Genomic DNA, 15,470 nt, shown 5'->3' with positions numbered 1-15,470 from the left:
TTTTCAATCTATTGATTACATGTCCCAGTGTATTAAATATTGAAGGGTTTGTTCCCAATGTCAAAACTATCGTGCAATTGTCCGCAACTGACAAACTCTCAAAAAAGGTTTATGAAAAGTATGGAGAAGTTTTATGGTCGTTGTAATTGTCACTGAGGGAAATAATATGTTTCCTTGTGCGATGTGAAACTTGGCGTGTTTTTGATGCTCTTTAATTTGGCTGGTGGGTTCGTTACTATTAACCATGTTCTCATTCGGGTTTCTTTATTTGCATGGCGGATGTCGTCGATGAAGCAGAATATATTTACCCTTCCGAAACACTTGACCTTATTCCCCTATGTATCTTCTCATATCTCACCGTGTAAATTTGTCTTTTGTTTATATCTAGATTCAGTTTCATCAAATTCAGACTGCATCAAGATTATTTTACAATAGCGACGACGACTACGACAACTGAAAAACGATGTTTACAGGGATTTAAAGTTTCCTTTACTCTTTCACTCAAGTGGTTTTCCTATTAGTCATCCCGATGAATATGTACATTGACACACTAAGGTATCGCTCTAAAATTGTTGTTTTATCTATTTCACCCGCTAACGGAGCATTTACGTAACTGGTATCTGTATATCAGTATGCCATAAACAAACTGAGTTTGTAAGAGCGCGTCATAGAGAGACTGCCACGAAATGCATCACATTAACCAGGTACATTATACATAGGTGCAAGTCATGAGAACATGAATGATCACACACTTAAATGTACAATCATGTAGATTGAAACGCAACAGCCGTTCTTACATAAGTTTATGTGGAGACGCTATGTTTGTACACTAATGACCGATCATTTGCTTGATCGACGTTAACCTCACCACCAGAAGTATATAAAATCAAGCGATTTTAAGCATAGTAAAATCACTTGAGTAAAGGAGTTAAGGAAATGTTAAATTACTGTAACCGACAACTTTGGTAAAAGAGGAAATGAAACTTTAGATAAATTTTGGTAAACTATCTCTGGATTTTAAGTTTTATTGTGAAACACTTGCCTGATCATTCCCCCGAAGCGGTAAAAAATGACTTGGTTTGATTTGCGATTTATTTGTTACTTTCGTTTATATCTAGTGTCTACAATCAATCAGTTTATCTTGTATGTAAAAAGCATATACATACATATTTATATATAATATCTTAAAGCATTGATGATTGATATGCAACATAAAAGAAAATATCTCATTTATAATTTTACTAAGTTTTCAAACAATCTATCTTAATGTCAAAAATTCAAGTCTCTTATGGTTTTGCAGGTTTTATAACCCGTAGGTAAAAAGGCTAATCCGGACATTGCGGTCCGCCTTCCGTTAATTAGAAAGAAGGTGGGAAAAGAATTCGAGGTGGCAAAATGTCAAGTTACCCACCCTCCCTTCCCAATGCAGGTACTTTTCTGGCGCCAGTTTTATTTCTAATTACAGTTGCTGTTTTGAACACTGATCGTCTTGGTATTGGTCTTTAGCTGATTCCTTAGGACAGTTTGGTGGAAATTGTGTCAGAGACTGTTTTATGTCTGGCTGTGTATGCCTAGCATGTGGCATAAATTCGCGATCACCTTTTTCTAGCTCAGCTCAGAGGTAAATTGACACACCTCAATTTTCAAGTTTGCTATAAAGTTTTTGGATGATTCAGTGTTCCCACTGGTCACTCCAAATTATTTTGTATATCACGACAATAACTTGCCAAACCAAATAAATATAAATTCAAATGTATTTCCTGTGTTACTTGATTTGTGACTAATTGATAAATGTTTTATTATTTCATATCTCCTATCAATAATCCTTACGAGGAATAAGAACTGGCCCACGTGACAACTGAAGAAATGGGCGTCCGTCGACCCACAGAATTGTAAAGAATCGAGGATGACCTAAGGAGAATTTAAGGTACAAGGACATTAATTGTGAACATGTCTTTATCTATAGTGTTGATATCAATCATTTGGACAGGCTATTAAAATTCCTTTAAAATATAAGACGACACTTTACTCGTAAGAAATGAGATATGTTCTAGTCCAAACACCTGACCTTAGGATGATCAAAGGCTGTAAGTGCTGAATAGGAAAACATAATTTAAACATACCAATCAGTTCGGTTTTCACATTCTCCATAATAACCCCATCGTTGATATTAAAAATATTAAACTCAGACATATTTTTACATGTTTTGTCTAGACATGCACCTGTAATCTACATATTTTAGCAATTACTATTTTTATTATTCTGAATACATTCTACCTGACATGAGGTATGTATGTGTTGACTCGTAATGTGTATATCAAAAGATGTAAGATAGATATTGACAGAGACGTAACACGCTCTGTGTTATACACGTGTCTGATATTGATGTTTTGGTTCTTACTTCAGAATCATTTTGATAAGGGTAAAAATTACATGTAATCAATCGCTGACTCAGATATTTTTCACTGTCTTGTATCTGAATGGCATAAAGTTCATGAAACTAACTCTGTTTTTTTCCAATTTTGGCAACAATAATCAGTGTTGGGTGTCATAGTTCCATATTTCAGTTTTTAATTGTGTTTTGCATTTTTTCAAACAAGATGTTTAACACCCATAAGCATATTCATCATTCACAACATAATTGTGACAATTTTGGTATTACCACAAATAACAGAAGAATAAAATATTCTATTTTGAAATCCATTTCATGCCTGTAACGACTCACATATTTTTGACAATCACTAAGAAAAGTGTTTATCTAAATATCTTCAATTGAAATATGTGAAGACAAAATAAGAATAGTGTTCCCTTCGGCCTTCCGCCATTTTCCTAGCGTTAAGGCGGACATTTTCGCATTTTTGTTTGTATACCTGTTCTTTCCTGGGGTAGGTGTATAATTTGTACTCGTACAACACGTCGGTTTATATATTTGATAGGTCTTATGATATAGGTAACATACATATACAAAATGTTTACTCCTGTGGTAATTACATAACAGAGAAAATACAGGGGCGTTAGGTGACGACCGGCACATTTTTCAAAATATATTTTCTACGAAGCTCAATGCAATTATTGAATGTAGATTTCACAACTTGGCGGGAAATTATTCTTTCCTACCTACAGATGTAAATCACAGCAAATGAACTGATACAGTATATAAATATACCATTGAAAAAAGGCGAAGATCGTAATACATAATATCTAAAGTTTGAATTTTATGACGGTATAGCAAGAAAGGATCAGATGATTTGTATAAAACTGAAATAAGAACTGTAGAAAATTTGTTAATTATATTCAAAATGCAGTTCACAACACATGTAGGTAAACAAACATCTTGACAATTGAAGCGATTACAATAATGAGTTATATTTCTTCCCGCATTAAATTTGTAACCGTTTGCAGCTGCACGCATATACTTATACTTAATTTACTCCAGGTTCACGCCCCATCGGAAATTGAAAGCGCATGGACACGTTAAATGTAATCGTAGTCTGTGATAACAATGAACCTAGTTTGAATGTCACTTTGACAGTTGAAGCTTTCGATACTTCAATATAGTGACATTGTTACTTGCTCAGTGATCGGGATTATTCGAAAGACTTACACTGAATTGCAGAATATTAATTTTGATAATTATATTTTAAGTCTATGATTCTAATTATGTTCTACCCTTAGTAACGCCTACCTGAATACCCAGATGCAGAATCGGAACAATCGACATCTTTGAACAACTCGGTATGCTGATAAATCCAGTTATATCATGTATATGTTAATTTGAGAACAATGGTGCAACCGAGGAAAGTGTGATCTTTTATGTTGATTTCATACATTTCATGCATTGTATGTCACACAATTTCTCACTTGACTAAACAGAAACTTAACAGAAGATCGGTTTGATGCTGAAGTCGCAAATATTTGACTTGTAAATGTACAATATACATATACAGCGAGATAACATCGTAATCGCGTGACAGTAGCCGTTAATATTAAAAAATAATTCCAGTCACCCGTCACCTTGGCGATTTCCCTATTCACTGATGCACGTATCTCTGAACCGTATACAATAAGTACATCCCTGTGGCCCGACTTCAACGCGATGTCGCGGCGGCTGGATCTACCAATTTATCCTGCGATACCGCCGCGATCCACCTTGCGATCCCGCATCGGCTACGATCGACAGGTCAGCAAATCGAACTCTCTCGCAGGGTTTGAGAGCCAAGTCAACTGTACTGTACGTGTATGGAATGGAAGTTTGAATATAAATGAATGAACGAACGAACGCTCGAACGAACGAACGAATGAGTTGGGCCTTATTATGTGTGTTTCCGCATATATTTTGTATCTTTGAAAAATATTTAAGATGTTTTCACAAAAATAAACTGTCATCATCAAGGTCAAAAATGATTCTGCATTTGAATATCTGTTGCTGGATTTATGTGTATGAAATAGTAGGTTTCTTTTTATATATAAATGAATAAATGATGGATGATAACATGTGATCAAATCTAGATCATATGAACGACCAAGGCATGAGGCGATGTTGACTGGAGTAGGACATACATATATGAATATAGCCGTCCCGAATTCCCACCTGTGTTTGACAGTTGGTGGATCTATAAACTGTCTGTCGTATTGATCATATTCGATTATTTCATCACTCAGGGACGCGATAAATGTACATGCCAGGCAGCTATGGTTGATATGATCTCGACATTAAAGTATGATAGAAACGACTCTAAAAGCTTGACAATAAAATATTGACAATGCTTCACTAAATGGGAATGTTTTATTCAACAATTCGTAAACCATATCTTTGTTCGTAGTAAAAGCCATTTTAAAATCCTCAAATCCAGACGTCACTGTTTGTAGGTATGACTACAGATTACCAAACATAACGTTGACCTTACATATGCAGCAATTTCTACGGAATATCATGGCACGAGAGCCCACAAGTAGAATGGGGCCAGTCATGGATGAGTGATTTTATCAAACTTAGTAGGCACCATTTTACTCGGAGACCCGTAAAGCCATAGTTATTTCAATTTCAATTTTATCTCATTCTGTATGCAACAGCATATAAGGTTGACGATATACATACAAATAATAATATTTAGCCATAACCAATAAGATTAAGACACAAAATTCATAAGTAAAATATTAACACCATGGTATCTACCCGTTTCAACATTCAACACATGTGAGCTCAGCCTATACTTAGACAGTATCATTTTTATTTTCATAGTTAGTGGTTTGTTGAGGCACGATTGTGTAACAAGCCGATCAATTATATGTTTATACGATGTACACTTTGAGGAGCTTTCAAATCTACTTCCTAAGTCTTGAACAAATATATTCTGTATACGTTGTTTATATATCAATAAGAAATACATTTCATTGGAAACACATTGTGCCAACAATACATCACCAAAACCAAATCGATATAAATCTTGTTTCAAATGAAAAATCCAATTTGACTTACAATTAGGCTTCTTGGTATCAAGATCAACTAATTCATAACAAGCTCTTAATATACCATTATCTGTCTTCAAAAGTTGTAACCAATACTTAACAATAGTAACCTTTCGCGGAACATAATAAGGAAAGCGACATAGCTCAAAATACACCATAGCATTATTAACAGTTTTCGTCACGCCCAAAAGAGATTTAAAAAACGACAAATGTACCTTTTTCAATCTGTGGTGCTATATCAAAGCCCTAGACCTCGCAACCATAATTCAAAATACATGATACGTAAGTATCAAATAATGATAACTTTGTTTTTGCATTCAAAACAAGCTTGTTTATTCTACGACTGAGAGGATAATACGCCTTTCTCCCTTGTGCAGCTATGTTTTTATGTGCTGTTGTAAATTTATCGTTATAATAGTATACCAATCCTAAATAACAAAATTTATCTACAATTTCTATATATTTTCGATCAAAATACCACCGTTCATTTGGTATTAATCGTTTACGTTTTCTAAATACTACTATCTTGGTCTTATCGACATTCGCTGTCAAGTTCCAATGATCCGAATAATTAAAAAAAAAACAATATTTTGGAGCTCCACAATGTCTTCAGAAAATAGCACAGTATTATCTGCATACATGATTAAAAACAAATTATGGAATTGTATATGATAGCTTTGACAACTGGATACAAGAAGTTCTTATTCCATGTCATTAACAAACAAGGAAAACATAATCGGTAATAAAGATTCACCTTGTAATAAACCGACTTGCAAGTCCTATATTGGAGACAATTTACCATGCAACTTCACGCACGATTTAACATATTCACATATAGATTTTATCACATTCAGCAAACTTCCCCTGGCCGCAGATTTCCACAACTTTAACCATAACTTATTATGTGAAATGCTAATGAACACTTACTTGCAATCAACAAATACACGGTAAAGCTTTTTGTTACTTTGTAAGGATTTTGTAATTAAGAACGAACATTGCATCTCTAGTACCACTACCTAGTTTAAAGCCAAACTGAGCATTCGACATAACATGTTCGCTCTCACTCCATTTAAGCAAACATTTATTCAAAAGAGACGTAAATAACTTAGTTATTAGTTATTAACCTTATTTTTATCTCCCTTGTTATGTAGTGGTATGATAGCACCTTGCGACCACGCTTTAGAAAAATAACTTACATGTGATATGGTATTAAACAACTTTAATAGAATCAGTACAAACACGTCCCTATAATTAATTAAAAAAAACTCATTAAGTATCCTGTCAAGCCCTGGTGACTTACCACTTGATAATCCCTTAATTGAAATTTTCAGCTTATCAAGACTAAAAACACTAACCCAGGGTAAACACATTCATTATCTGTCACCTGTTGGTCAGTTTTTCCAGAGTATTAAACATCTATATCAGAAAGCGCTCTAAAGTAATTGTAAAACTGCTCTAGAAGTAAATTCCCCACGTCCCGAGTCTTAGGCCTCGGAAATGTTTATAAAATGATTTTGGGTCATTCCTCTTTAAAATGCTTAACATGTCACCTTCCATCTGGAGATATTTACGTTTCACTCTTGCTACATACATCTTGTTTATTTTCTTTTGGCGAACTAAGAATTCCCTATTGCCTGGAGAAAGATAAACAAAGCATTCCTATACAATTTATGAAGACGCTTACATTCATGGTCGAATCATGGCTTACGACTTTATCTTTGGAACAAAACCTATCACAGTCATAATGGATATTATTTAGAAACACTTCAAGACAAGAATCAATACTAACTTCGGTATTTTCTAACCCGTATACTGAGCTAGCAATTAATTATGTGTTTTCATTTAAACATTCAGCAGGATTCATTCTAGCATCGTCTGTCCAATTGACAGATTTTATTGTACAACAGTTATCTGGTTAATCACAACATTTACAACGACTAGTAGCTGCATACAAGCTAAGATACAATGGTGCAAGGTCAGAAAACTAATTGAAATTATCAACTCTGCAATGTTCAATAAAGTCTATATGATCTGAATGGACAAGAACATAGTCTATAGCGTTTGTTCCTAAAGCATTAAAAATGTACGTCTACTGTCAATACCGCCTGAAGTCCGACCATTCAAAATTCGTAAACCATTAACTTTACACAGTTGAATCAGACGACGCCCAAATTGATTCACACACGAATCCTGAGAATTACGAATGACATTACATTTATATTTTCATGTGAATAAAAAGTAAACGCTTTATCATATGAGTACATATGATCAGTTATTTCGATAGTCGCGCCAGTAAAACCCCAACTGAGAACCCCTGTAGTTTACTGGACAGGTGTGAACTGTAGTCATTTCTTTCATGGGCTAATTTCTCATCGTCTGACTCTATGTCCTATATGATTTCACACATTACTACAGTCAATAAACGAAGAAATCATCTGATTTGGTCAGGGGCATATGGATTACATCCCTGGATTTGGTTAAACGAATAAAACTGCAATGATCCAGAATTTGAAAATACATTTGAACAGAACAATTGATTAGTTCTGGAGCAATTAAAATTTTAAGATTAACAACTGAAAATTCTTCATCAAGGATTCGGATGGGAAGGGATCTACAACATCTACCGTTAACTTTATCTTAAAGTAACTCATTACACTAAGGAAAAGGACAGTGATTAGAAATTGATTAACCACAGCATTTTAGAAGGACTTTTTCCTCTACTGTGGCCATGCTTCTATCCGTTTCAAATACATAGTACAGAGCAAATATCGAATTAATTGAACTCGTACATTTTATGTCTGATAAGAATATGACTTACATTTATAAATAGCAGTCAATAAGTCAACTTTTTTTTTGTAATCCACATTTGCTTTGTTGTTACAACGTCAGACTATAGTCTTCATTTTTTTTCAAGACTAAAGTAATGATATACAATGTACTACATGCGGTACTAGCTCGCCAACATAATTAAATCTTCTTTTAAGCAAGTCTTGCAAATCAGTTTTTTTCATGTTAAATCAGAAACATATAATGGGGGGATTTGAGACTGTCTTTCTACCGATTTCTAGATCGTTTCAAATGCTAGAAAATGCATGTTTGCATCTATTTTGATATCTGATTATTATTATTGTCTCGAGACGTGCTACTTATAACGTATAAATTGATAATTTCTGTATGATTATTGTATTATGGAATATATTGAATTAAAATACTGTACAAGTTAGAGTTAATAAGCGCTGCTGTGTTTGATTGCCACTTTTCTCCGAAAGTTCCGAATATTTTTTTTCTAAACAAACAGTGTAGTAGAAATTTCAATACTTGAATTGATCTCGCCAACTTCTGTGACAGATACCGTCTGTTCACTTTAGATTTTTTTGAAAACAAAGGTATTCACAACTGAATTATCACCCTATATCGAAGAAAGTAATTTGGGAATCAGTGGCACTAGAAATCTCAATAATATCCTGTCTGACTAATGTAATTTCTATGATCCGTCATTTTTATCTATTAGTATTATTTTTGTTACGAAAATGAGATTCTGTGAATGGGGCACACGTAACAAACAAATTGAAGGCTTTCACGGCTCAATGAGCTCACAGAAAAGCTAACACCCTCTGTAATATGTCCCGGGGCAAAATGACTGTTTATAATTTTGAATCTGAGATCTAAATGGCTCTGTTTTTATTTTAACATGTTGGCCGGCTCGGGAAGGAAAAGGTACGGCTTGATAAGTCGTGGTTTGCTTTAATGATTGGAACGGGTAACAGGTAAATACAGCACCTATATAAAACAGACTATAATTACCCTCCCTTTGATGTTTCTACCCATTGCCCTAGACATCTATGCGTTCCGGGAACAATGTAGCAATAATGAAATTTGGAAATTACCACATTTAACACCCCATTTGATAGTAAATTCACAATAGGCCATTCATTATCACGTCATCTCTGATAGGACGGAAAGGACAAAAAGCCTGCCGTCGAGGTGTGAAGGCAACTGCCTGAGGGCGTAGAAAACAATCATTAAAAAGTACCATGTCTAGGACACGGGTAAACATAATAATAACAACCCATTTGGTACCTGGGCAATTTTGGGGTGGTGTGACAAACGTCTCAAATGTGAGTTGTGCACAGATGATGTAAGTATTGTGAGAAAATAATTATTATGTTCACAATGCGCTATAAATAGCCGTGATGTATAAGGAATTGTCAATTTAAAAGATTTGATCGGAGTTACTCAGTATCTCCTTGCATATTCATATAGGTATATGTACAAATGTGTGTGCACTTTACTATTAAAGAGGGGTATGGAATAGATTTCGAATGACAAGATGTTCTGTATAACTTTGCACAGTACAACAATTGTCATTACGACCATTACTTAAGGATCACTTCGTCCGATAGTTATTGACACGGAACTGGTTATAAAAATTAGTTATAGAAACACGGACATTGATTGAGAAATAACTGAAAAATAAAACAAACAGACAACAAAGCATTAGCCGTGACTTTTACGTGATCATGTCCGTACACGTTTTTTCTTAAAAATCTAATCGAATAGGTCTATCTATTATTGTATGATATGGACGTCTCTCCTACCTGTTTAAAATTCCCGAAAGTTTATGAAAACATTCTGAACCCAGATAAGACGAGATCAAGAAGGAATATCATCTTGTGATATTACGACAAAGACCGAACTGTTTTGCGGCAATGTTTACTTCCGTCGACTCACACACGTGTTTTTGACAGATGGCATCGGGAGGTTCCCCAGCCCTGAAGGAAAAAGAAAAAATATACATGTTTGCATAAACTTACCATTTGACGGAAGTAAAACATTGCCGCAAAACAGTTCGGTCTTTGTCGTAATATCACAAGATGACTAAGTTATAATAACGAGATAACAAAGTCGTAATTATGAGATAGTTAAGTCGTAATTACGAGATAACGTAATCGGAATTACGAGAGAGTATGTCGTAAATACGAGATAACTAAGTCGTAATTACTAGATAATTATGTCGTAATATCGAGATAACTAAGTCGTAATTACGAGATAGCTATGTCGTAATTACGAGATGCTAAGTCGTAATTACGACTTTAAAAAAATTTAACTCATGAAATAATTGGCACTAACCGGCTTCCGTATTGTTATGATCATGCCTGCATCATACACTTTTCTTAAAATATACATTGTACACTTCTCAACAAAGCACACATGATTCGTCATTATCGTTTTATTTACTGTAAGTGAATCGGTCCGTATATATTCACATCAATGATTACAAATGTCAGTCGGAAACTGTAAACATGCCTTAGAAATTGCATTGCATATATGCAAATATAATGTATACAGTGATAAACTTAAAGATAAATAAAGAGGAAGAAAAAGATAACCGAGATATTAAGATAAACTCCAGTGATTGTTGATATTCACATAACGTATATCATCTGAGCCCAAAAATATTATAATCAAAAATTATATAGTGGAAATGATATCACAATAGTTTATATTATTTTGGAATATACAACAAAAATAATATAACATCATTAAAAATTGCATAATAATTACATGTACATTATGTCACCATATATATTTTCATTATATTACGTCTTTAATTATTTTTATTTTATTTCCTTTTTTGGCTGAGTTTTTTTTTTATACATGTACAGCCAACATATTCTATTTTAGTTTAGGGCAAAGGTAATGTTGTTACAGGGGGAGAACAATAGGTACTCATGATACGTACGGCATAATAATTACATGTACATTATGTTTAATAATTACATGGGAAACAGCCATTTTATGTCTACACGGCATAATAAACATGTACATTATGTCACCATACACGGCATAATAATTACATTACATGTACATTATGTGCATTAATTACATGTTTATGTCTATACACGTAATAATATATTTTACCAGCATAATAATTACATTATTAGTGTGAATCTTTGTGGGTCACGCACCATATATATTTTTGTGAATCTCAATTAAAATATAATAATTACATGACAGTTAATTATAATTTATCATTTTTACATAATACAAAAGTAATAATTACATGTACATTATGACACCATACACGGCATAATAATTACATGTACATTATGTCACCATACACGGCATAATAATTACAGTACATTATGTTGTACATTATGTCACCATATATATTTTCATTATATTACGTCTTTAATTATTTTTATTTTATTTCCTTTTTTGGCTGAGTTTTTTTTTATACATGTACAGCGTACGGCTATAGTCTGTTTTGGGAAACAGCCATTTCTCAGGTAAAAACTTACCTGTAGCATTGTTCTAGTATTATATTTTAGAGCTCTTACTTATTAGTGTGAATCTTTGTGGGTCACGCAAGATATATATTTTTGTGAATCTCAATGAAAATATTGACAGTTAATTATAATTTATCGTTTTTACAAACTCAAAAGTTGTCGATGATTCAGCTAATCTTTGGAGGTTGTTGTCTTGTCCTAAACACTATGATTCTCTCTCCCGTGGCGTTGCTATCATCACACAGAAGGAAGCGGTTCCCGGATGATGTCTCCTTCCATCTTTCTTGTAGCTCTATATCTCCCTGGGTAGCTGGAAGCTTAGGCATGACCTTCGACTGGCTTCGGTATAAGGAGGATTTACAACTGTTGAAAGTTGGAATCTTCTGAATCATTTCCTCAACATCAGCATCAAAATCCCTGTCGTAAAGATTTCCAAGTTCCTCATCAAACACAGACGGCATTGGCTCAATCTCCTCACGGCATCTCTTCTTCACGTTGTTAAGGAAAAGGCAAAAGCAGCGAGACCAATGGTATCGCCAGGATGGTTATGGTTGTTTGTGAAATTCACAGGGATGTTGTTGACAGTTGTCACTGTCGCTGGACATTGGCGATCAACACATCTCCAATAACATCTATCATTTCGCCTTGTCCTCACTGAATACTTGAATCCGTCTTGAACTAAGTAGTATCTACCCCCTAAGGAAGTCTACTCTAATCTGTGTATTTGACATGGCATAAAGATGGCTAGTAGTTTACAGTATAAAAGTCAAACAGTTTATAACTCTACCAGAAAAAATGATATGAAATAAAAAATCATTGGTACAAATTTCATAATTACATGTATATTACCTACTCACAGTTAGAGTAAATAATAATTAATTGATTTTATGTTGACAACAAAAATGATTTTAAAACCGGAATCAATGCTTTAATAAACTGTTATGATCTTATTATTATTATTGATCTGAAGCAATACAGCTTATGGATTCTAATACATAAATATACAACATGTATCGTATACAATAGAGGAGAGACAGACATTGTTTCTATATTCATAGTTACATACAAAAACTTAGTGAGTTTATTACAATAGACTAGATCGCAGTTTGAGAGCATGATACAAATACTTTCCCAAGTTACATCAAGAGTTTTAAGTAAATCTACTAATTTGAAAACGGAGGTATTACTCCTATCGTATGATTTAATATATTTACAACGCAAATTGTTATAAAAAGGACATTTAGTAAACTATATCTAGTTGTTTATAAAAGACAAGTATTCAATTTGGTTGAAACAACACATTGAGATGCCAATATAAAACGATATAATTGATTAAACTTTCATGAATATATATTTTGAACTTTGTCTCTATAATGACAATTATGTAAATGTATTTTAAAAGAAGTTATTTTTTCTTCCTCATCTTTACTACTTTTTATTTTTTTTAAATACATTTTTTTTTATTTCATTCTGAGTTGAACAGATAATTTGATTCGCTCATAAATACTGAAATAGACTAAAGCCAACTTTGCCCAGAGGCTGAGAGATAAGCAAAATATGATGGCAAAGATAGCAGTTTCTTCAAAAGGTAGAATATATCAATATCTTATAGACATTCACTGTATTCAGTTTTATCTCCTTAAATCTATTGAGTCTAAATACAAATGTGTGCTAAGTTTAGAAATCGTCTCATAAATTAAATATCGAAATAGGTAGACACAATAACATCATTCGAAGAAATAGGAACTGTAGCAAATGTAACTTGGAAGACGTCGAGGACGAGTTCATTTCATTTTTTTAATGTCCTTTTTATAATGATTTGAGGTCAAAATATATAAAGAAGTATTATTATAAAAGTCCATCTGTTTACAAACTTGTCCAGCTATTATCTGTGAATAGCTTTAAAGAGTTGTCAAATTTAGGAAACTATTTATATCTAGCCACTAAGAGGCGTAATTGATTAGTAAGTCAGTTATAATTTTGTGTGTTCGTAATATGTTCAGTGTTTATAGTTTGCACACGTATGCATTAGACACTCTCCTATAACATATATACATGTATATGAATAGCTTGCACCTATAAGTCGTAAGACATTTGGTGAAATAAAGTACAGCTATATAATCTGTAGTTAAATATCGTTCACCTGGAGCGAGAAAAGCGCGTATGCGCGTCACGGTGTGGTCCTCAATAGCTTCATATGAGGAGCGCTATGGCGTGTAATCAATATTCATCATTTCCATAAAACATATTGGATGTCCCTAGATATGAATAATTATGTACGAAAGTAATTGCTACAATAATCAAATGCCCTCAACCATTTAACTGAAACAGCATCTACACACAACCTCTATGGTCACAAACATTGGATGTTTGTGTTTAAATCTTAAGAATCTGCAACATTAATGTTGAACCGGATGTTTTGTCAGTATTATGATCAAGATGTTGGAAGGGATAAAAGAGAACGGACCATTACACGATGGTGGAAATCGGGGTTAATTAGAATTTCATTACGCTGAGGTTTATTGGGTGTAATACCACGGGAAAAGGCTCGCTGACAGTGGCTTAATCAATTTTACGCGCGTCCTGGAAGTTCAGGGCTTGTCTTCAGTGGTGAATTGATCGGTAGTAAGAATGTAGGCCTAGTAGACTGTACCGTGGAGAATATGGATTTCAGGTAAATGGTATACACTTGATTTCAATGAGCTGCTGTTACAAACAGTTGCCGTGAACTCATTAAATGTTACAAGATCAATATTCGTAACGGTTAGGGAAAACCAGTTGTTTTAACTTCGCAATGTTTCTCATACACGGAAAGTAAATCGATTTGTGGATAATATTTTATTTGAAATGAGATTGAGGGTAAAAGATACAACTACTTTCAAATTTATCATTTTCTTTATTGAAGAGGTGATCTCAAATCTGACATTTCAAAATGACGGCTCACTGGTTTTCATGATAAGGGAAGTAACTGCTGGTAGGACAACATAGCCACATTGACTCTGCCAGCCTCGAAAGAGTTGTCTCCCATACCAGAACAACTGTTCGTATTAACATCTGCAAAAATGTGACAATTGACAAAATAAAATATATTACAAAATTAATTTCAACTAAAAATTTTAAATGAAATAATTTCTGTAATATATTGATTAACTAGTTCAATGAAAATGAATAGATTGAAAAACAAACGCTGTAAATCTGATTAGTGGGAAAAACAAACGCTGTAAATCTGATTAGTGGTAAAAACAAACGCTGTAAATCTGATTAGTGGTAAAAACAAACGCTGTAAATCTGATTAGTGGTAAAAACAAACGCTGTTAATCTGATGAGTGGTAAAAACAAACGCTGTAAATCTGATTAGTGGTAAAAACAAACGCTGTAAATCTGATTAGTGGTAAAAACAAACGCTGTTAATCTGATGAGTGGTAAAAACAAACGCTGTAAATCTGATTAGTGGTAAAAACAAACGCTGTAAATCTGATTAGTGGTGAAAACAAACGCTGTAAATCTGATTAGTGGTGAAAACAAACGCTGTAAATCTGATTAGTGGTGAAAACAAACGCTGTAAATCTGATTAGTGGTAAAAACAAACGCTGTAAATCTGATTAGTGGTAAAAACAAACGCTGTAAATCTGATTAGTGGTAAAAACAAACGCTGATTGATTAGTGGTAAAAACAAACGCTGTAAATCTGATTAGTGGTAAAAACAAACGC

This window comes from Ylistrum balloti, unplaced genomic scaffold (genome assembly GCF_031769215.1).
Source record: "Ylistrum balloti isolate Yb309-2 unplaced genomic scaffold, AGI_CSIRO_Ybal_v1 Utg370630, whole genome shotgun sequence".
Lineage (NCBI taxonomy): Eukaryota > Metazoa > Mollusca > Bivalvia > Pectinida > Pectinidae > Ylistrum > Ylistrum balloti.
This window is presented reverse-complemented; position numbering follows the sequence as displayed.